Raw genomic sequence first — 8086 nt, forward strand, 5'->3', positions numbered from 1 at the left:
AAAAGTAAAACAAAAACTCTCGAATAACAATATCAATAGGTTCTAATAGCCATCAAAAGCAAATATAAATCTATCAATATCATTGATACCAGTCTAAAACTAGGCATGTTTTTCAATGGATATCAATAAAAAAATAATGAACAAATAAAAAAGGATAGCAATCACATATATTCTATCAGTGATAGACATTATCAATGATAGCTACTGATATCTTCCAACTGATGATAGTAGCTTCTAACCCTAAGTTAATAAATTGTAGCAGAAAATCATAAATGACAAACAAAAAGTCAAGGTAGCTGTAATATCAAACATCAAAATACACTGACATGTTTATAGAAAGAATATACAGTATCAAATGAAACAGTGAAAAATGCAAGCCCTAACTTAATTAATCAATCAAAACTCAAAATATCAAAGAAAAAGTAAACAACGCAATGAACAAAGCAAAATTTCATGAAAGCACACAAACTCTGCTCACAATCCATTATGTTCACAGTGAGTTGAAGAAATCATTAGGTTCTTGAGAAAAAAAGAAAGAAAATACTAAATGACCTGAAGAAATCGAGGGAAAAATTGAAAAACAGAATAGAAAAAATAAGAACGCTAAAAGAAAAAAAACTCCCAATAAAAGATGAAATTGAAAAAAGAAAAACGAACTCACGAATTGGAATTGATCGAAGTATCACGGAGCTTCACGAATGGGATTTCATGGAGATTGATTCATCGATATTTCACTGTGAAAGAAAAAGGAAAGCAGTCACGAATGGCAATGATCAATGTATCATGGAGCTTCATTGATATGATTTCATGGAGACGATAGATATTTCACTGTGAAAGAAATAGGAGGTCACGACCGACAATGTGTAAAAGGAAAGTTAATAAAGGGAAAGAGAGGGTAAATTTGGAATTTCGGAAAAAAGGAAAGCTTGACCGGTCAATGTTTGCTATAATAGCAAATATTAAAAATGTGGTATAAATAATCAATTTTTTTCCCATTTGTATTATTTAATACAAATTTCCTAAAATATCTAACCCATCCCATATGACAAATTTGGATGTGGCAGACTTCTTTAAATCTTCTGAAGAGAAAATCGACAGAATTTGATGGAACATCAAGTGTTTCCTTTGACTTTGAAAATATATAGACTTAATGTTGTTGTTTTTTATTCATCTCCATTTTTTTCCCTCTTAGCAGATGTTAACTGTAACGACCCGAGTTCAGGAAGGGTACATGAATAAATTGGTATCACATCCGAACGAGAGGGATCCTGAGGACATGAAAGTATGGTCAAGAAAAGCTTAAAATAATTGAAAGTTACTACCTATACTAACATGGTGCACCTTCCTTTTTGGTGGCTCAATCATAAGAACTCTAAAGTTAAGTGTGTTTAGCTTGGAGTAATCCTATGTTAGGTGACCTCCTGGGAAATTTTTTGGGGACGTAGAGGAATGCCAGGGCCATTAACATTTGTATATTCCAAATGTTGTTTTTCTTATTGTAATTATTTTCTTTTAATGAAGAAAGCTGTATCATTTTCATATGTTGGATCATTAAAAAACTAGTAACAAAACTAGTCAATCAAAGAGAAATCTACTTAGTTTTAAAGATATATATTGCAATGTTTATCATATGAGACTGATAGAAAGAATAATATGGAGTATCTTTAAATCATATCTACTGTCTCATATGAAAAACATACGTTGGAAGAGTTGGGTGTTTTTATCTTCTGGATTATATTATACTCCTATACGAGTAATTGAAATTTATGCAACAATGAACCTGAAGTTCATAAATCCAGACATATTTACAATTTGACATGATAGATTAAGTCATCTAGGGTCTATAGATGAGAATAATTATTGAGAATTCAAATGGACACTCATTGAAGAGCTAGAAGATTCTTCAATCTAATGAATTATCATGTGATGCTTGCTATCAAGGAAAATTAATAATTAGATAATCACCAACAATGTAGGGATTTAGTCACCTGCATTTTTAAAATGAATTCATGGTGATATATGTGGACCTATTAACCCACCAAGTGAACCATTTAGATATTTTATGGTCTTAATAGACACATTCAGCAGATGGTCATATGTGTGCTTATTATTAAGTCAAAATCTTGTATTTGCAAGATTATTTACTCAAATAATTAAGTTGAGAGCACAATTTTCTGATTATACAATCAAGACTATTTGTCTTGATAATGCTGGAAAATTTACATCTCGAACTTTTGATAATTATTGTATGTCGATTGAGATAATGTTCAACATCCTATAGCTCATGTGTCACACATAAAATGGTTTAGTAAAATCATTCATAAAACATTTGCAGTTAATTACTAGACCATTGCTTATGAGAGCTAAGCTTCCTAAATCTATATGGGGACATGCTATTTTGCATGCAACGTCACTTGTACGCATTAGGCCAGTATCTTATCATAAGTACTCGCCATTAAAATTAGTTTATAGCCATGAGTAAAATATTTTCCATCTGAGAATTTTTGGATGTGGAGTATATGTTCCAATTGTTTCACCATAATGTACTAAGATGAGTTCTCAAAGGAGGTTAGAAATATATATTGGATATGATTCCTTATCAATTATTAAATATCTTGAACCTCGGATGGGTGATGTATTTACTGCACGATTTGCTGATTTTCATTTTAGGGAGACAAATTTTCCAACATTGGGGGGGGGGGGGGGGGCGAATTAAAAAGCTAGAAAAAGAAATTACATCGAGTACATCGTTATTGTCTCACTTAGATCCACACAAAAATCAATGTGAACTTGAAGTTTAGAAGATAATTCATTTGCAAAATATAGCAAATCAGTTACCAGATGCATTTATAGATGCAAAGAAAGTAAATAAGTCACATATACTAGATGCAAATGTTTCATCGAAAATTCATATCCTAACACAACAAGTTATCACTAATGAGTCTAGAACACGTTAGAAGCGTGGTGGACCAGAAGTTCCAAAGACAAAAATCCTTGAAAAAAAATAATTAATAGTTAAGAAGACTTGGTTGAGTATGTAAATACTGAAAGTACCATTGAAGATATTGAGCGGAAGCATGGAACCGGACCAAATACTCAAAATTTACAGATCATAAATTTTACAGCGAGAACATACGAATTATGAATTTAAAAGAAAATTATACCATGCATTAAAACAAAGATTACAGAAAAATAAAAGGGTTTAAGAAACCTTACCCTTGAAGAACACTTTTTCACGAAATTCCTTCTCTAAATCTTGTCACAAACAACCTCGAACCTTTTACCCTTATACGAGGACACCACCACGAAAGATTCCTCTATATTCTATAGATGAGAATCCAGGAGTTTTGTGGGCTCTGGCTATTTTGGAAGAAAGGGTTTTTTAGGGTGTTGAGAGGAAGAGATGGTAATATGCAATTCTCACAGAACTTTTCTGTCTTTTTTTCTTGTGAAAAACACACCAGGAAGAAGAAGAACAACTTCACTCTCTTTCTTCCCACTACCATGCTTTTAGAGAGAAAAAGTAACTCCCTCCCAAAATGATTTTAAAATAAAATAAAATAAAATAATTTATTTTCATAAATAAATTCAATATATATTTATATGGTAACTACCTATATATATATATATATATATATATGTAACCTATAGATTCTATATTGTATCAAATACAGTGTAATCTATAGTTTCTATTCTCACAACAATGATATTTAATATAAGTCTCATTTATATTTAATTTAATTATATGAATCAAATTCCTATAATTAATACTTGAATCATATTCAAATATTTATTTCTATCAAATAAACTTTATATTACAATGTATCAAATACATTATAGTAATTAGATTAAATTAATTATATCCTTCAATTAATTAGAATAATTCAAATTAATTCAATAATTTATTCTCATTAATTCTCGTTGAGCTACAGAGGGGACCTCATGAACCTGTAGCTTGAAGCTCTAACGGTATGTGAATAATTAATTAAACTCCTTTAATTAAATTATTCACCATCCGTTAACTGTCAGACACTCCACCAAAAAACGACAACTACACTCTTTGTACTAAAGATATATTTATGTGTCCATTGGATATAACCAATCAACAGTACGATGACCCTTCATAAATCACTCGTAAGTACAGTTGGGCCAAAAATACCGTTTTACCCTTGTAGTTACATCTAATTCTTTAAGTACAACTGAGCCCTTTAATGAACAATAAATCATAATCCAAGTATGACTAAACCGCTCTCGGGCCAAGAAAGTGTTGACGATGATGCCCTAAAGTCTCGTGTTCTATAGTTTGTAAACACATTTTGTACGAACGCTTGTGATGTATAATATATGATATTTACTTCACTTCTTGTCTTTGAACATTGGATGTTTTATTTGCTTTACCACAAGCCAATAAACTAAAATCTCTGGTTGTCATTATGTAACTTAAGTATGTATGTGGTGACATACAAGTGGATCATATCTTAAGTGATAACCAAAATGGTCTGTAGTATATGGATATAGGAAGGAAACTTTATCCTGGTAACGCTACAGATGCGGCCCGTTTTGTAATAGTTATAAGTGTTGTGACTTACTACAGATGGTCTGATCCTGATCATTCGTGTGGGGACATGCGAGCGGGGGCATTCGATACAAAGAGTTTGTATAAGACCTGACCACGAAGAGTTAACGTCTCGTTATATAACGCCGTTCATGATAGAGACTTCACTTCACTGGGATGACCATAGATAACATGACTTCAATCCTGAGTGAGTTGGGAACTCCTGCCTTTGAGGACGGTTCTTTGATTTGCATGGGTGTGAGTGGCCAGGTTGCCGACTCAAACCTATCACTTTGGGGATTTGTCTGATTTGGGAGCTGGGAACACAACTACATAAGATGAAATTCACTCATTTCCTGAAGCAGGGGTAAGTAAGCCCAAAAGACAAGAAGTTGGTAGAACAATGCCTAGTTGATTGAGGGGAGCCGTAGAAGACGAAGGGACTCGATATAAGTCCTACAGTGACAGTTTCCATAAGAAGGGGTTCTGATTTCTGAGTTCAATGAGCATTTCAAGTGGAAAAAGGACGAAATGGAGCAGAGAAATCTCGGGAATTCGAATTGCTGTGATGTTTTAGAACTCTGGAGAGCCTTCTAGGAGTTAAAAACACACTCCTTAAGGGATGATCCCAGGGCTTGAACGATGTGGCACCACATATCTTCTCATGGCCGAGAGGTGTCCACACATAGTAGGATTATGTTGTATTGTTCATTAGAGGGAATAGTGGTACTTGAGGAGTTAGGTGTAACTACAAGGGCAAAACGATAAATTGGTCTAGGTGTACTTACGAGCATCTGTGAAGGGTTATTATACTTTTGATTGGTTATATCCGATGGACATAGAAATATTTCTGTGGTAAGGAGATTCAGCTGTCGGTCTTTAGTGGAATGTCGGGCTGTTAACGGATGGTAGATCTCGTGGCTAAAGAGTTTAGTCAGCTATTCACATACCGTTGGAGTTTCGAGCCATAGGTTCATAAGGTCCCCTTGATAGCTCAATGGATTCTAGTTGAGAATAAGTTTTTTGGTTAGTTTGAAATGTTCAAATTGACAAGAGGGAGTTTGATTATATGTGATATGATCAAACTGGTTAATTATATTTGATATGATTGACTTTATGTATGAGATACATTAATTGGAGGAAATTAGATATAAATATGGTTTATATCTAGTAGAGGAGAAAACATTATAGTTGATATGTGATATTAAACTATAGGTTAATGAATATAATATGATTATATTTATTATTTTATTTTAACAATTAGGATAATTGTACACGTCGTTTTCTCCGATTCCGTGCGCTAGTGGGAAGTTCCAATCGGCTTTCATAACTAAAGAATAAAATGAAAATTGTTTTCATTTTGCAAAAATCACGGTAAAATTACTCACGAAGTGTTTGCTGCCCATCGCTTAGTAAACTCAGAGACTATACGATAACTCATTTTTACTACCCGATCGTTTACATGCGCGCGCTTCTTCTAAACGATCGCCTACCTTTTGCTAAATGATCATCTAGCACCCGAGCATTTACTAAATGATTGTATAGACGATCGCTGCCATTTTCTTACACGATCATGTACTAAATGATCAAGCACTTTGTCTATACGATAGACGCAGCCTTCTCCCACTTGCTTGATCGTTGTATATGATCTTCATTCCTCCTCCCCTCTACAAATCCGAACAGAGCTCACTCTTTGGATTCTCACACCGAGAATATTAAGGGTTCCAAGTGGTGGTGTCATCCTCATCTTGGTTTGTTCGTGTGGAGGTCATTCGTTGTAAACGACCGGAGTTTTGCTGAACGTTAGCTTGACGTTCCAGCAAGAGCGAGAGCATCCATTCGTGGAGAGAGCGAGATTTGCCGGGAAGAAAGAGTCTTCAATTGGTATGTTTACTTGTTCTCTTGTTTGTCATTCGTAAAGCATGCCGGTAATTTTACAATATGATGCATATCTGGTTGTTTGAATGTGAATGTGGTAATTCTGTCACAATGTCTTTTGAAAGATCCGCTTCTGCTTAGAGGTACTCTTGTATAAAAGTTCCTTCAGAGAGGATATGGCGCCACATTTTTCAAGCCCCAGAATCAGCCATTAGGGGGCAATTTATCTACTTACCCTGACATTGGGGAATGAGTGAATTTCTTTTTGTGTAGCTGTGTTCCCAGCTCCCTAATCAAATGAATCTACAAAATGGTAGGCTTGTTGAGTTGATGATCTGACTACTCTCACCTATACAAACCAAAAGACCGCCTTCTTAGGTAAGAGTTCATAACTAAATTAGGATTCAAGTCATGTTACCTATAGTCATCCTAGTAAAATGAAAGTCTCTATTATGAACGACATTATATAATGAGATTAAACATTTCGTGGTCCAATCTTATACAAACTTCTTTTTATAGAATATCCCCGCTTACATGTCTCCACATGAATGATTAGCACTTTTCACGGGCCATACTCGTAATGTCACCAAGATAAGGTATCGAGCCTTATCCATCTACTACTGACCATTTAAGTTATCACTTAAACATGATCTACCTGTATGTCTCTACATATATGTTTAAGCTACAAAGATAACCTTGGATGTTAGTTTATTGGTTTGTGGTTAATGTAACTAATTTTTGAAATAAAACATCACATGTTTTATTACATAAATAAAATGTTTGTATATTACAATTACAAACTATGAGACTCTTTGAGATTTAGGGCATCAACCCCAACAATCTCCCACTTGACCTAAAGCTAGTGGGGCGTACAATGTAAAAGTCATACTAAATACAAAGTACACAGACAATAAACTACGGCATAACATGCCCAGTACATATCTCCCACTTGCCCTAGTCTAAATGCGACTTATCCCATAAACCCATACTCCGCAGGTGACCCTCAAACACCTTAGTCGTTAGGGATTTTGTAAATGGATCAACAACATTGTTCTCCGAAGCTATCTGCATAACGATCACGTCTCCTCAATGCACAATCTCTCGAATGAGATGATACTTCTACTCTATATGCTTTCCACATTTGTGACTCCGAGGCTCCTGGAAATTAGCCATAACACCACTATTATCACAATAAAGAGTGATGGGTTTTGACATGTTTGGAACAATTTACAGATCGGTCAGAAACTTCCTGAGCCAAACAACTTCCTTAGCAGCTTCACAAGCTGCTACATACTCGACCTTCATAGTGGAGTCAGCAATGCACCCTTACTTGGTGCTTCTTCAGACTACGACTCGTCTATTAAGAGTGAACACTAATCCTGATGTGGATTTCCTAGAATCCTTACTAGTCTAAAAAACTAGAGTTCGTGTATTCTGTAAGGATGAGATCCTTAGAACCCTACACGAGCATGTAATCCTTCATTCTCCCTAGATACTTGAAGATATTCTTAACGGTGGACCAGTGATCATATCCTGGATTAGACTGATATCTACTGACTATCCCTATCGGATAGCAGATGTCAGATCTAGCACATAACATCGCATATATCAGGCTGTCAGCAGCTGATGTATAGGGAATTCGTCTCATTTTCT

Source organism: Benincasa hispida, chromosome 4 (assembly GCF_027475165.1).
Source record: "Benincasa hispida cultivar pf3 chromosome 4, pf3_genome.v1.1, whole genome shotgun sequence".
Lineage (NCBI taxonomy): Eukaryota > Viridiplantae > Streptophyta > Magnoliopsida > Cucurbitales > Cucurbitaceae > Benincasa > Benincasa hispida.